General features: G+C 40.4%; 2 pseudogenes; both read right to left on the bottom strand.

Annotated features, from left to right (window-relative positions):
• Window positions 1-3,529: 3,529 nt before the first annotated feature.
• On the bottom strand, window positions 3,530-5,195 carry LOC117599680 (uncharacterized; annotated as a pseudogene).
• Window positions 5,196-11,552: 6,357 nt separating this feature from the next.
• LOC117599683 (immunoglobulin alpha-2 heavy chain-like) lies at window positions 11,553-13,399 on the bottom strand (annotated as a pseudogene).
• Window positions 13,400-15,639: the final 2,240 nt, after the last annotated feature.

Genomic DNA, 15,639 nt, shown 5'->3' with positions numbered 1-15,639 from the left:
TTGTGAATTGTTTTAACACATCCAGACAGATGGCAGGTTTGTCCAAGTAGGCAAAAGATTGATGCTGGGGATATGTCCTAGTTATCAAGGCGACACTGTGAATGGAATGGCCTCTTCCTACTGAATATATTTTCATCAAATTTGCCCTCCTATGTTCCCTCCTGAATTTACCTATGGAGCACTTGGTCCTCCAACTTGGTTCCCTTTAATACATTAATGTTGCTATTAAAACACTAACATAAACTGATATCCTTAACTGAATTGTTAAACAAAATACACTCTATGGCCTAAAGTATGTGGATACCTAACCATCACACCCATATGTGCTTGTTGAACATCCCATTCCAGATTTATTCCCCCTTTGCAATTAAAACAGCCTCCGCTCTCCTAGGAAGGCATTCCACTAGATTTTGGAGCATGTTGATTTTGGCTGTGGGGATTTGCCCATTCTGCCACAAGATCATTAGTGAGTCAGGCACTGATGTCGGGCAAGGAGGCCTAGGATGCTGTCGGTGTTCCAGCTTATCCCAGTTCTTCCACATCAACTTTGGCAAACCATTTCTTCATGGAGCTTAGTTTTGTGCTTGGTTAGGGGCATTATCATGTTAGAACAGGTTTGGGCCTCTTTGCTCCAATGAAGGGAAATTGTACTGTTACCTCATACAAAAACATCCTATGCTATTGTGTGCTTCCAACTTTGTGGTAACAGTTTGGGGAAGAACCACATACAAGTGTGAGCATCAAGTCTCTACTAACTTTTGGCCATATGGTGTAGTTGCCCTTATTATTTTTCCTCATTTTTTGTATTTATCAAATGCATAAGTGGAATACTGAAATGGGAATACTGAAATGGATCCCGTGTGGTGGGAAGACTGATCATTATGTGTTTCATGACTAGCTGCTCGAAGCACTTCATGATAGGTGTGAGTGCAACAGGCTGGTAATCATTCAGGCAGGACACATATAAGTTTTTCAGCACAGGGATGATGGTGGTCATCTTGAAGCAAATAGGGATGACTGCTTGGTGCAAGGAAATGTTGAAGATGTCTGTGAGGACATCTGCAAACTGATCAGTATGTTTCCTTAGTACGTTGTCAGGACCTGCAACTTTCCGTGGGTTAACTCTGAACAGAGTTTTCCTGACATCTACTGCAGACAAATTACTCAGTCAGTGGGAGTCGGTGTTGTCTTCCATGCTGGCATGTTGTTCGGTGCTTTGAACCGTGCATAGAAATCAGTGTGTCTGGGAGCGAGGTATCACCATCACAGACAATTGATGTAGCTTTGTAGTCTGTGATAACCTGAATGCCTTGCCACATACACCTTGTGTCCTTGGTGTTCATGAAGTGATTGTGGATTCTTTCTACATAGTTGCACTTTGCCTCTCTGATAGCCCGGGACAGATTGCCCCTGGCTGTGTGGAGGGCTGCCTTGTCGTCAGACCTGAAGGCAGTGTCTTGGGTTTTCAGCAGTGAGCGCAATTCAGCAGTCATCCATTTTTTCTGGTTTGGTTGTGTGGTGATGGTCTTGAAGGAAGTCACATCATCTATGCACTTGCTGATGGTCCCAGTCACTTATGCAGTGTATTACTCCGAGTCTGTGGTGTTGTGGTATGTAGCAGCCTCTCTGAACATATTCCAGTCTGTGTGTTGAAAGCAGTCCTGAAGTGCTGAGACGGCTCCCTCAGACCAAGTTCTCACCTGTTTCAGAACCGGTTTGGAATGTTTCCTGGGGTGGTCTGTATGCTGGGATTAGCATAACAGAGATGTGGTCTGAGCAGCAGTACTGCGGTCCCAGGGCCTGGTTCGCCTAGCAACTCGAGGTCGTGTAGCTCTTCCCGCAGTCCAACATTTATTCCTCCTGAGCTTTGTCCTCCAATGTCCAGCAAATGTTTGCAATGATAGACATGTTCACCACTGTCAAGTTTTTTAGGTTTTCCCATCCAGCTCTGCCCAAACTTGATAAATGGCTTTTAAGTTTTGAAGGATGCAAGAGGACAACTGATCGTTACTGTTTTTTATTTTTCTTCTGCTTGCAAAGGCTTAGCAAAGCAATAGTAAAAGCAGCACAGTAGCTGTAATTGCAGTAGAAGAAGGTTGATAACCAGTTGTGTCTTCAGGGTTGAATTTGAGCTGAATGGGTGAAAGTCCTTCCTTTGTCAGTGAAGACCTTCTCCAAACTTTTCACCTTCATGTGCTCTTAGATGTGCACCATTTTTATTGTCCCCCCGGAAACACACCCTTACAGGTTCCATCTCAGCAACCACACTGCTCTGCCCTCTGCAGGAATTTCTTGATGCAACAACCACACATTTTTCTTTTCTGTCCTGTATATTATACTCAAAAAAAAAATTCTCTCATGCAGAGCACTTGGTGTTTCTTTTGTGTTTATTGTACTGTATTTAATGTCTGTACTTTTGTAGGTCTGGATGTTTACACACTTGCCTTTTTGCACATTATATGTTTTTGTGCTGATCTGCCAAGCTAAATTCCTGTGTACTTGTGAATTTGGGAAATAAATTGATTCTGTTCCCGAGTTACACTCAAAGTTCACATCAGTTAACAGATATGTAGTTGGCTTGATCAAGTTCAAACCTGCATGTACCAGAACTATGTGTATATCTTCAAATGATGTGAAATTTGGTGCAGAAAGGGAAATGAGAAACACAGAGCTTAAAGTGAGCTGTTAATAAATGATCCTCATGTTTCACATTATCAGATACTTAAAGATGGCCATGTTCTTTGCACTGCGTCTTCCTGCATCTCATTCAACAGGAAATGATGCATCACTCATTTCCTCCACTCACACGGTCACCCCATAGGGATGTCTGGTTCTTGTTAAAGTAGGTACAAACAGCACATCAGATTTTCAGACCATCGTGTTTTACACTAAAAAAACTTTCACATCATTCAGATTCCTTTTTTAATTATTTATCCTTGCTGCTTGTATTTTCTATGATGAATGCCCCTTAAAGAATTAGCTGTTTAATGTTGTAATATCACACATCACAATATTATATAGGGCAATATAAACAAATTCACAAAAATATTATCAATAAGAAATTGTGTGAAAAATTCAAGGCCAGTAGTTCGAACCTTTAACCACAGCATGTATAATATGGAGCTGCTTGTTCTTGTAAATCTGCTGGTTGTAACATCATTTTCAGAAAGTGTAAAACATGATGCCGGCTATCAGAGTTCTGAGAAATCCAGCCAGAGCAGCCTGTTAGATACGTGTATTAGAGAAAATTATACACATTGCAGAGTAAATTAACAGACCTTAACTATTTACACAACAACAAAAAAATGCATGTATTTATACATAAAGACAGAATGATAATATACAATAAAGCTAATTATATTAAAGTTAATGGGAAATAATGAAAAAACACTGATTCTTACAATAATTTTTATTATGAATTCACTTTTTACAAACTGCAGTGACAGTTTCTAATAGCAAAAATATTAAGTAATACATTGTAACTGTTTTTTTTTTTTTTTTTTTTTTTTTTTTTTTTTTTTGGTTAAATGCACCATGCATGACCAAATAATGTTTGACTTACAGCAATAAATATTTAGCATCTGGTGCTTTTAAATCTAAATTCATTCATTTCCCTTTATTTTATTTTAACTTGTGCATAAACATCTTCATGGCTCTTGTCTTTGGATGTTCTGGAGGATGAAGGTTTCTTAGCAAAACTCACAGCTGCATACTTCAAGACATCTTCATCATCAGCCTGATAAAGACCAAGAGCCATTTATAAACCAGAGTGGATTAAAAGATTCACAAAAAAGTTATTTACTGTATTTTGTAAGATGATGTTAGTTATAAACCTACATGATCTGTAGACTCGAGGACAGATCTGTATTTATTTAAAGAAAATCGATACACATTATAAAACACTGGATTACCTGATTTGTGTTATTTGGATGGTCGTTGGAAGCCCCTTTATAAAACAATAATAAATATCAGTAATGTTTAACTGTAAGTATTTTTATGATACTGATAAATTCATTTTAAAAATAATAAAAGCAAACAAACCTTTTCTTTCTTTAAGTAAAACTCCAACAAGAACCATGATTACAATAATAGATATTGTATTGGAGGTTGTTAAAACAACAATCCAATGGTTATTTTCTGAAAATATAAAGCATCATTTGGATCAGTATCACTATAACTGTCTCTGAGTTTTCAACAGGAATATTTATCAAATGTCTTACCTTTTTCTTGAATTACTTTAACTTCAGTTCCATTACTAAAGAGGATTTGTCCACACGCAGCCACAGCACAGTAGAACGTTCCATTATCAGAGGTTGTGAGCTTCCTCTTGGGGAGAGTGTAAACACAGCTCTGTGTAGGAGAATCAGCCTCAGAGCTCTTCTTACACTCATCACTGCCGTCTCCATGAGTGTAAATGATTCCTGGATAAGATTCTCCTGAGCCGTTTCTGAACCAGTACACACTCTGTTCTTCACAGCTTGAATTAAATGCTTGTACTGAACACTGGAGTGTGAACGACTCTCCCTTCTCCATCACCGTTACAGTCGGAGGATGCTGTTTCATCTCCTCAGCTTTAACATCAATTAGTAAAAATAAAACTATAAATAAGGAGTGGTGTGAAATTAAATATAATTCTGGCTAAAGTGTTGATCTGGAATCAGTTTGAGTTCAGGAGCAGGTTATCAGAGTAAAACTGTTTACCTTCAACAACCAAAAGGGTTCCAGATCTAAAGTGTAGTGAAGATCCCAGCAATTCTGCACAGAAATATGTTCCTGTATCCTCTTCTTTGATTTTTTTAATGTTGAGATTAAGCAGTTTTTCATTTACACTAATACTGAAACGTCCATCATTAAATCCTTCACCGGCTCTGAATGAGCTCTCCACTTCTCTCCCTACCCACTGAGGAGCCTTTCCAAAACTCTGTTTGAACCAAACTAATTTATTTTTATCACTGGACAAGTCGTCACATATTATAGCAACATTTTCTCCACGCTTTACTTTTTGAACTTGAATCTCCTTGATGTTAGAAGTTTTCACTGAAACAAAAAAATACACATTGTTTAATGATGTCAGTAATAAAGATAAATATTTAGTGAAATAATTTTATAATTGTATATAAAAATATACAAAATGTAACTCACCTGATGTTAAGAGACAAAGAGCGACAAGGACTGTGATCATCGTTCCTGTTGAGACAATGTGACAGTGAGGTAATGAACTTGTGGGTGCAAGATTAAACCAGGTTCAGAGTCACCCCTGATTGGATGTTTTGAAGCTGTGGTCAGATTTGATTGGTCCAGTGGCTGTAATGAGAACTGATGATGATGGAGTTTGATCCCAGATGCAGTGGCATGATCTTGTATAAGCAGATTTTCTACTTCACTGAGAAACTTTTCCATGTGTCTGTCTTCTTTGACAGCAGTTATTATAGAATGTGAATTTTTCTGAGGACATTTTATAGCAATAAACACTTAAAAAAAAGTGAAAAAGGGAAACAGTGCGCACAGTTGTGTACTTCCAAGTCCACCTGCTCTAGAAGGATTTTATTTTATTAAAAAAGGAATTTTTTCTTTAAATACAGCAAACATAGGCCATCCACATCAGATCTACCTGAAACCCTCACTAGAAAGTTATGACAAAGGCTAAGTGTAAGACATTCGACATGGAAAAGGTTGAGCTTGTTCACTGTGTTGAGTACAATAATAGTCTACATTTCGAACAAATAATTAGCACTCTGACAAAAAAGATGGCAGGATTAGAGGTACTCATCCAGACCCCAGAGAAGATGAGCAAGAGTGAGAGCAACATGGTTTCAGTAAGGGAAAGGCTAAGATGGTGAACCCCCAACTCCAGCATTAGAGCCCTCACAGTGGGTGATCTGGTGGCATCATTGCAAAGCCAAAGCTAATGCTAAGACTCACACACAGGAGCCCTATTCCTCTCCCGTTTATGTGTCCCAGAAGGTTGTTCTGCTCAGTGAAGCACCCACTGCAGCCTGAAAGAGTTCTGGGTATAGGACACTCTTTTCTATGGCACATGCAATTAGCTAGGCCTTTAGGGTCATCAGCAATTTATTTAGCTGTATACATGGAGCCAGGGCACCAGACATTGTAGGTAATCTTGGGAAAGGACAGGTTCTCTAAAATATTTAGGTAGTTATTTCGCATAGGAGCTAATGACATATGCCTTTGTCACTAAGATGTTACTAATGGTAACATTGTAACGGTGTGTAAATTAATGAAGGTGGTGTCCGATGTAGTAATATGCCCCATCTGGCTGGGCACTGGAGTGACTGGAGCACTGTAATTCATTCACCACTGTGGTGTGAATGCTTGCATTGCAAACATCACAAAAATCTTAAGAGAATGGCCCCTCGTTTGCAGGCATTCCTTCATGCTGACATGCTGCTCAAATGCCGGTACCAAAGAAAAATAATAAACAATGAAAAGTGCCTCCCATTTTGCAAAAGTGACAAATTGCACAATTAATCTATGGTTTACTATGAACTCGTCCGTGGGAAGCAAACTTACAATTATGAGCCTGCCCTGAAACAAGAGCAGAATCAGTCCTGGGAGTGGACTCAAGTATTCATGCCAAGTATGAAAATACTCTTAATGCATTTGAAGTAGTGTCACTGGCTGCAGCAGCATGTTCTCATATCACACAGTGGGCTTCACATGAACAGAAATAGCATTGTGTTTTCAAGCCTCAAGTAGAGAAGTGTTTTAGCCAGCAGCTCTGACTAATTTTTAACCACTACAACAGTCCAAATATCTTTGTTATAATCTCAGGCTAAGAAACAAATGTATGAAGCTCATCAGTGAGAATGTTCCTGAAAAATATAATGCATTGTACACTTTGAATAAAAAGATTGTGCTCTGTGTGAGGAACTTTTATAACCTAGAAAGAATTGGTATTAAAGAATAATCTTACACCTTTTATAGATACTAGTCATTTAATTATTAACCTGTAACATGTTGAAACTCATTTGTGCAAAACCTTTACACAAAATGCTGCTGCAGCCTGAGTTTCAGCACCTTTGATGTGGTAAAAGCCTTATTGGTCTCATGCTGATGTTTGATTTGAGACTTTTGTCCTCTAGTTTCCATCTCACACCAGAGAAGGTACGTCCCGGCAAGTACTGTGGTTTAAAGTGAGAAATAAACATGTTGAGCCCCTCCCTTAGGATATATATAAAAGGGGTGCGTGCGTTTGTGTGTGTGTGTGTGCGTGTGTGTGTGTGTGTGTGTGTGTGTGTACACAGTATACAGAGACTTTGAGAAAATTGGGTGACACCATTTACAACAGACAACCAAACACTTCAAGTCAAGTGGGTTATCATTCCTCTATACAGGTTGTATACATTGGAATGAAATGTCATTCCTCAAGGACCATGGTGCAACACAACAGTTTGCAAGACTACATAAAGTGCAAATACACAACAGCGTGAGACGAGTGCAGAAAAATAAATACACAGAACAAGGGCTATAAACTATTGGTAGGCTAGCAGCAATACATTTAGTGTTCCATAAAGTGTCTGATGCAGCTTTGTAAGGTGCAGGTGTGCAGTGGAGTCATACTAGGTTAGGTGTTTAGCCCAGGTAAGCATTGGGAGGCAGCAGGGTGTTGAGTAATCTGCGTGCCTCAGGGAAGAAACTGTTGCAGAGTCTGCTGGTGGAGACATGGATGCTGTGCAGTTACCGTACACGGTGAGACAGCTAATATCAGGGGACAGCAAACGGGTCAAAAAAATAAAAAATAAAAAAAACAGGCAAATGGTCATACACAATCAGAATCACAACAAAGAGAAAATTACAAGTGAGATGAGCATGTTCCTTCAAGTAGGATCCCTTAATACCATTGCAGTGATGTACATGCACCCGCAGAGAGCAGGAGATGAAGTAGCCAAAATTTGGAAGCAACATGACAGCACTTAGGCCAGAGCATTACAAACACAAGAGTTTGATTCTTTTTTTCAGGGCCTTAAAGTTTTATAAATGCTTGGAACATTTCTGTTTAGGTTCAGTTTCAATTACTGAAATGTTTTTACGTTTAATGCTGTAAAACTGAAACTCAAAGCCACATTTCACTATTGAGAAATTTCAGGAATGAGTGTGACGAAAATAGTTTAATTTTTATGAAACCTGGTCCCGGTCTCCTTGGTGCTCTGTGGTTAGGATAACCAAATAAGTGTCCAGTATACAGTTGAACCGCTTGATTAAACTGTAACTCTGGGGATGTAAATTTGTGTCCTGGGTCTTCTTTACTCTCAGCAGCTAGCAGACGTCCTGAAGCATGAGTGACTTAGAGTTCTGTCCTTGGTCACTATGGACAAAATGGCCATCCTGTGTTGTGTAGAGGGGCCGACTCTCTGGGATGACTGATCCCCCACTTTGGTTCTCAGGAGAAAGGGATGTAAGGCCCAACACCCTGTGTGGCCACAGCATCACTGTCAGTTTTTTCTCTTCTGGCTTTCCCCATCACCTCCTTCTACTTTTGAAGCTCTACTTGTCAAGAATGTTGAAAGCATCATCCACTCTTTCTGCCTCTGTGTCCTGGAGGAGAATGGTGGGTGCTGACAGGTGGACTTGCTGCCAAAGTCCCTCAGGGTGAAACTCATGTAGAAAAGTATGAAGTGCTAGATTTTCCAGCACAGTGTCTGGGAAATGGGAAATGTAGAGCAGTAATGCGTGGCTGCAGTAAAGATGCCAATACACTCTCTTCTCTGCTCACATGCTGATGAGTTCTCTCTTATGGCTTCACTTGAATCCTGTCCACCAAACCTCTGTTGAAGTGCTGACAATAGCTGTTCAAAACCTCTGTTTTGCTCTGGTTCCAAGTCTAAAATAATCTGTAGAGCACACTTTTCCATGCCTGAGCCACCTGGACTGCCAGCTCTTCTTCTTCCCATCCGCTCAGCCAAGCTTCCTTCTTAGTAATTGTGAGAGATTTGGCTCCCAGGTGGGTGTGTCTTCATGGTACGCCACTTTTGTGGTGATTTGTTGGTGGTTGCTCCACAGTGAGTGGCATGCTTGATTGACCCTGGCTTGGTTCTCACAACAGGCTGAAGCCATGTCTGTGGTGTCGATAGCAGCCATCATTTTCATCTTCTGCATTATCACACAGTGAAAGCCTTGCTGTGTCTCTATGGTGATCCTAGCTGAAACATTTAATTATTCAATAAATCCAGGCCTACTCGTTTACAAAATAAATAGGAATAATTGAAAACAACTGCTCAGATAAATAAAACAATTTAGTGTTTGGTGTGCTCAGGCAGTGCCATTACTTAGGCTCATCCCACACCCTGGCCTTCCCAGTCCAGGTTTTAAGAACCCTCCTGATCTTGTGTGTAAATAGCGACACCCAAAAAGGCATGCTACACACATTTTTGTGGAGATATTTAGGGGAAAGCTCCCCTGTGTCACTGCTGGAAAGCTTCTACTCACTAATACCTCTATTGCTGCCTCATCTGCCAGCCCCACTCATGACCACTACTTCCTGGCCCATGACAACAGGGGAAAGAAGGTGGTTGTTTGTGAATTGTTCTAACACATCCAGACAGAGGGCAGGTTTGTCCAAGTAGGCAAAAGATTGATGCTGGGGACACATCCTCGTTAAGGGACACTGTGAATGGAATGGCCTCTCCCTACTGAATATATTTTCATCAAATTATCCCTCCTATGTTCCCTCCTGAATTTACTTATTGAGCACTTAGTCCTCTCACTCGGTTCCCCTTTAATACATTAATGTTGCTCTTTAAAACACTAACATAAACTGATATCCTTAACTGAATTTTTAAACAAAATACACTCTATGGCCAAAAGTATGTGGACACCTAACCGTCACACCCATATGTGCTTGTTGAACATCCCATTCCAGATTTATTCCACCTTTGCCATTAAAACAGCCTCCACTCTCCTAGGAAGGCATTCCACTAGATTTTGGAGTGTAGGGATTTTGGCTGTGGGGAGTTGCCCATTCTGCCACAAGATTATTAGTGAGGTCAGGCACTGATGTCAGGCAAGGAGGCCTAGGATGCAGTCAGTGTTCCAGCTTATCCCAGTTCTTCCACACCAAATTTGGCAAACCATTTCTTCATGGAGCTTGCTTTTGTGCACAGGGGCATTATCTTGCTAGAACAGGTTTGGGCATCTTGGCTCCAGTTAAGGGAAATTGTAATGTTACAGCATATAAAGACATCTGTCAACTTCAAACTTTTTGGTAACAGTTCGGGGAAGAACCACATATGGGTGTGAGCATCAAGTCTCTACTAACTTTTGGCCATATGGTGTAGTTGCTCTTATTATTTTTTCTCATTTTTTGTATTTATCAAATGCATAAGTGGAATACTGAAATGGGCATAATGAAATGGATCCAGTGTGGTGGGAAGACTGATCATTATGTGTTTCATGACTAGCTGCTCGAAGCACTTCATGATAGGTGTGAGTGCAACAGGCTGGTAATCATTCAGGCAGGACACATATAAGTTTTTCAGCACAACTTAAGTAAAGCGGTTAATAAATGATCCTCATATTTCACATTATCAGATACTTAAAGGTGGCCATGTTCTTTGCACTGCATCTTCCTGCATCTCATTCAACAGGAAATGATGCACCACTCATTTCCTCCACTTACACGGTCACCACATAGGGACCTCTGGTTCTTGTTAAATTAGGTACAAACAGCACATCAGATTTTCAGATCATTGTGTTTAACACTAAAAAAAACCCTTCACATCACTGAGATTCCTTATTTAATGATTTATCCTTTCTGCTCGTGTTTTCTATGATGAATTCCCCTTAATGAATTAGCTGTATAATGTTGTAATATCACACATCACAATATTATATAAGACAATACAAACAAATTCAAAAAAATGTTATCAACAAGAAATTGTGTGAAAAATTGAGGCCAGTAGTTTCAGTCTTTAACCACAGCATGTACAATATCGAGCATGCTCGTTCTGTTAATTGTAAGATCATTTTCAGAAAGTATAAAACGTGATGCAGGCTGTCAGATTTCTGAGAAATGCAATCATTGCAGCCTGTTAGATCCATTTTCAGAGAATTTTATACACATTGCACATTACACAACTCCTTAACAAAATGACCTCACATGCCTTTTAATACAGTTTTTGAATGAATTATGTATAAAAAAGAATCAAATGCATTTTTGTTGTCATGCATCATTCGACACTACCATTACCCATCAATGTACCTTTTTTTCAATTTTAATTTAAATATTTGAGTTAATTAGTAGAATGCAATGAACAATTACTAATTATCTCATCATATATAAACTTAATCTTTTTTTAAATGGCAAATTTCCTCATTTTTTACCATAGATGTAAGTTAACAAAAATGCATTTGATATATCTGATGCTGGGGTTACATTAAGGCTTTAATTATATTAAGTTAATTGTAAATGAAGAAAAAAACCCACTGAAATTCTTACAATATTTAACTTTTATTATAAATTCACTTTTTACAAACTGCATTGAAAGTTTCTAACAGCAAAAATATTAGATAATATATAGGAACTGTTCTTTTTTTTTTTTTTTTTTGGTTAAATGCACCATGCATGATCAAATAATGTTTGACTTACAGCAATAAATCTCCAGCATCTGGTGCTTTAAATCTGAATTCATTTCTCTTTATTTTATTTTAACTTGTGCATAAACATCGTCATGGTTCTTGTCTCTGGATGTTCTGGAGGATGAAGGTTTCTTAGCAAAACTCACAGCTGCATAGTTCAAGACATCTTCATCATCAGCCTGATAAAGAACAAGAGTCATTTATAAACCAGAGCAGAATAAAAGATTCACAAAAGGTTATTTACTGTATTTTGTAAGATGATGTTAGTTATAATCCTACATGTCCCGAGGACAGATCTGTATTTATTTAAAGAAAATCGATACACATTATAAAACACTGGATTACCTGATTTGTGTTATTTGGATGGTCATTGGAAGCCCCTTTATAAAACAATAATAAATATCAGTAACATTTAACCGTAAGTGTTTTTATGATACTGATCAATTCTTTAAAAAAAAAAAAAAAGCAAACAAACCTTTTCTTTGTTTAAGTAAAAGTCCAACCAGAACCATGATTACAATAATAGATATTATATTGGAGGTTGTTAAAACAAAAACAATCCAATGGTTATTTTCTGAAAAGATAAAAACCATCATTTGGATCAGTATCACTATAACTGTCTCTGAGTTTTCAACAGGAATATTTATCAAATGTCTTACCTTCTACTTGATTTACTTTAACTTCAGTTCCATTACTAAAGAGGATTTGTCCACATGCAGCCACAGCACAGTAGAACGTTCCATTATCAGAGGTTGTGAGCTTCCTCTTGGGGAGAGTGTAGACACAGCTCTGTGTAGGAGAACCAGCCTCAGAGCTCTTCTTACACTCATCACTGCCGTCTCCATGAGTGTAAATGATTCCTGGATGAGATTCTCCTGAGCTGTGTCTGAACCAGTACACACTCTGTTCTTCACAGCTTGAAGTAAATGCTTGTACTGAACACTGGAGTGTGAACGACTCTCCGTTCTCCATCACCTTTACAGTCGGAGGATGCTGTTTCTTCTCCTCAGCTTTAACATCAATTAGTAAAAATAAAACTATAAATAAGGAGTGGTGTAAAATTATATGTAATTCTGGCTTAAGTCTTGATCTGGAATTAGTTTGAGTTCAGGAGCAGGTTATCAGAGTAAAACTGTTTACCTTCAACAACCAAAAGGGTTCCAGATCCAAAGTACAGTGAAGATACCAGCAATTGTGCACAGAAATATGTTCCTGTATCCTCTTCTTTGATTTCTTTAATGTTGAGATTAAGCAGATTTTTATTTACACTAATACTGAAGCGTCCATCATTAAATCCTTCACCGGCTCTGAATGAGCTCTCCACTTCTCTCCCTACCCACTGAGGAGCCTTTCCAAAACTCTGTTTGAACCAAACTAATTTATTTTTATCACTGGACAAGTCATCACATTTTATAGAAACATTTTCTCCACGCTTTACTTTTTGAACTTGAAGCTCCTTGATGTTAGAAGGTTTCACTGAAACAAAAAAATATACATTGTTTAATGATGTCAGTAATAAAGATAAATATTTAGTGAAATTATTTTATAATTGAATATAAAAAATATACAAAATGTAACTCACCTGATGTTAAGAGACAAAGAGCGACAAGGACTGTGATCATCGTTCCTGTTGAGACAATGTGACAGTGAGGTAATGAACTTGTGTGTGCAAGATTAAACCAGGTTCAGAGTCACCCCTGATTGGATGTTTGAAGCTGTGGTCAGATTTGATTGGTCCAGTGGCTGTAATGAGAACTGATGGTGGAGTTTGAGCCAAGATGCAGTGGCATGATCTTGTATAAGCACATTTTCTACTTCACTGAGAAATCTTTCCATGTGACTGTTTTCTTTGACAGCAGTTATTATAGAATGTGAATTTTTGTGAGGACATTTTATAGCAATAAACACTAAAAAAAGTGAAAAAGGGAAACAGTGTGCACAGTTGTGTACTTCCAAGTCCACCTGCTCTAGAAGGATTTTTTTTCTTAAAAAAGGATTTTTTTTGTTTAAATACAGCAAGTCAGACCTCATACAGACCCCAGAGAAGACGAGCAAGAGTGAGAGCAACATGGTTTCAGTAAGGGAAAGGCTAAGAGCCCCTAACTCCAGCATTAGAGCCCTCACAGTGGAGCAAAAGGGTGATCTGGTGGCATCGTTGCAAAGCTGAAGCTAATGCTAAGACTCACACACAGGAGCCCCACTCCTCTCCCGTTTATGTGTCCCAGAAGGTTGTTCTCCTCAGTGAAGCACCCACTGAAGCCTGAAAGAGCTCTGGGTATAGGAGACTCTTTTCTATGGCACATGCAATTAGCTAGGCCTTTAGGGTCATCAGCAATTTTAGTTAGCTGTATACATGGAGCCAGGGCACCAGACATTGATCTTAAGATCTTGGGAAAGCACAGGTTCTCTAAAATATTTAAGTAGTTATTCATGTAGGATCTAATGATATGTGCTTTTTCTAATGATACCTGCTCTAGAAGGATTTTTTTTTCTTAAAAAAAGGATTTTTTTTAAATACAGCAAACATAGGCCATCCACATTAGATCTACCTGAAACCCTCACTGGAAAGTTATGACAAAGGCTAAGTGTAAGACATTCGACATGACCAAGATTGAGTTTGTTCACTGTGTTGAGTACAGAATGTTTAGTTGTTCTTCTTCCAACATTAGTAATAGTCTACATTTCTCACAAATAATTAGCACTCTGACATAAAAGATGGCAGGATTAGAGGTACTCATCCAGACCCCAGAGAAGATGAGCAAAGCTGAAGCTAATGCTAAGACTCACACACAGGAGCCGTCTCCAGGTTACGCATGTAACCATGGTTCCCCTTCAGGAACTCGAGCTGCGTCGAAACGCTATGGGAACGAGTATCCCCACGCCGCCAGACTTACAAATCCCTGCCTGGTGTGGAAAAGGCACAGCTTAAGGCAAAAGAACAGAGGAGCCAGGAGTCGCTCGCATATCCAGGCCTTAGAACCTGGCAAACGTCAGGGGCGTGGACCAACCCACCGCGTTGCAGATGTGCTGCATGGACACACCTGCCAGAAAGGTCTTCGGGGCCGCCACACCTCAAGTAGAGTGGCCTTGACCCCCAAGGGTGAGGGGAGACCAGAGGACTCATAAGCCAGGGAAATGGCCTCCACAATCCACCGGCTGAGGGTCTGCTTGGTAGCAGGAAGACCCCTCTTCGGGGGACCAAAGCATACAAACAATTGGTCCGCCCTCCTCCACAGGGCAGCTCTGTGTACGTACACATCCAGTGCTCGCACTGGACATGTACAGTTAAGCTTCCGATGGTCGGGCTCCTGAAAGGGAGGAGGACAGAAGGCCTGCAGCACGACTGGCCGTGGTGCCGAGGAGGGAACTTTCAGTATGTACCCTGCTCGGGGGTACAAGAACGCTTTGGCCAGACCGGGCGCAAAGTCTAAGTAAGAGGGGGCCACAGAGAGGGCGTGAAGATCCCCCACTCTCCGAAATCTCCTCTACAGGCTCGAAGGGGGGTTTACAGAGAGCCTCTAAAACCACGGCCAGGTGCACCGCGGAGGATACGTGTAACCAGGGGGTCCTGCCCACTGACTGACCACCGAGAGGGGCGTGGTAGGCCGCAATAGCCGCCACGTAGACCTTCAGGGTGGAGTGGGTCAGCCCTGCGGAGAGACGGGCCTGCAGGAACTCCAGCACTGTACCAACTGGGCAGTGAACAGGGTCGAGCCGGCGGTCTCCGCACCAGGAAGTGAAAAGTTTCCACTTCAGGGAGTACAGTTTCCTCGTTGAGGGAGCTCTGGACTGGAGGATGGTCTCAACAACCTCGGCTGAGAGACTGGAAGCTCTGAGTTCTGGCCCCCTCAGAGGCCACACCCACAGCTTCCACAACTCTGGGTGGGGGTGAAGGATGTCGCCCCCCGCCTGTGAGAGGAGGTCCCTCCTGACAGGAATCTCCCATGGAGAGCCGTCGAGAAGGGAAACCATACTCGGCCCGGCCAGGACAGGGCTACTAGCAGCAAGCGGACCCCATCCCGGCGGACTCTCTCCAGAACTCGG

This window comes from Pangasianodon hypophthalmus, chromosome 19 (genome assembly GCF_027358585.1).
Source record: "Pangasianodon hypophthalmus isolate fPanHyp1 chromosome 19, fPanHyp1.pri, whole genome shotgun sequence".
Taxonomy (NCBI): Eukaryota; Metazoa; Chordata; class Actinopteri; order Siluriformes; family Pangasiidae; genus Pangasianodon; species Pangasianodon hypophthalmus.
Note: the sequence above shows the minus strand (reverse complement) of the source record. Positions and strands in the feature narration are given on the sequence as shown.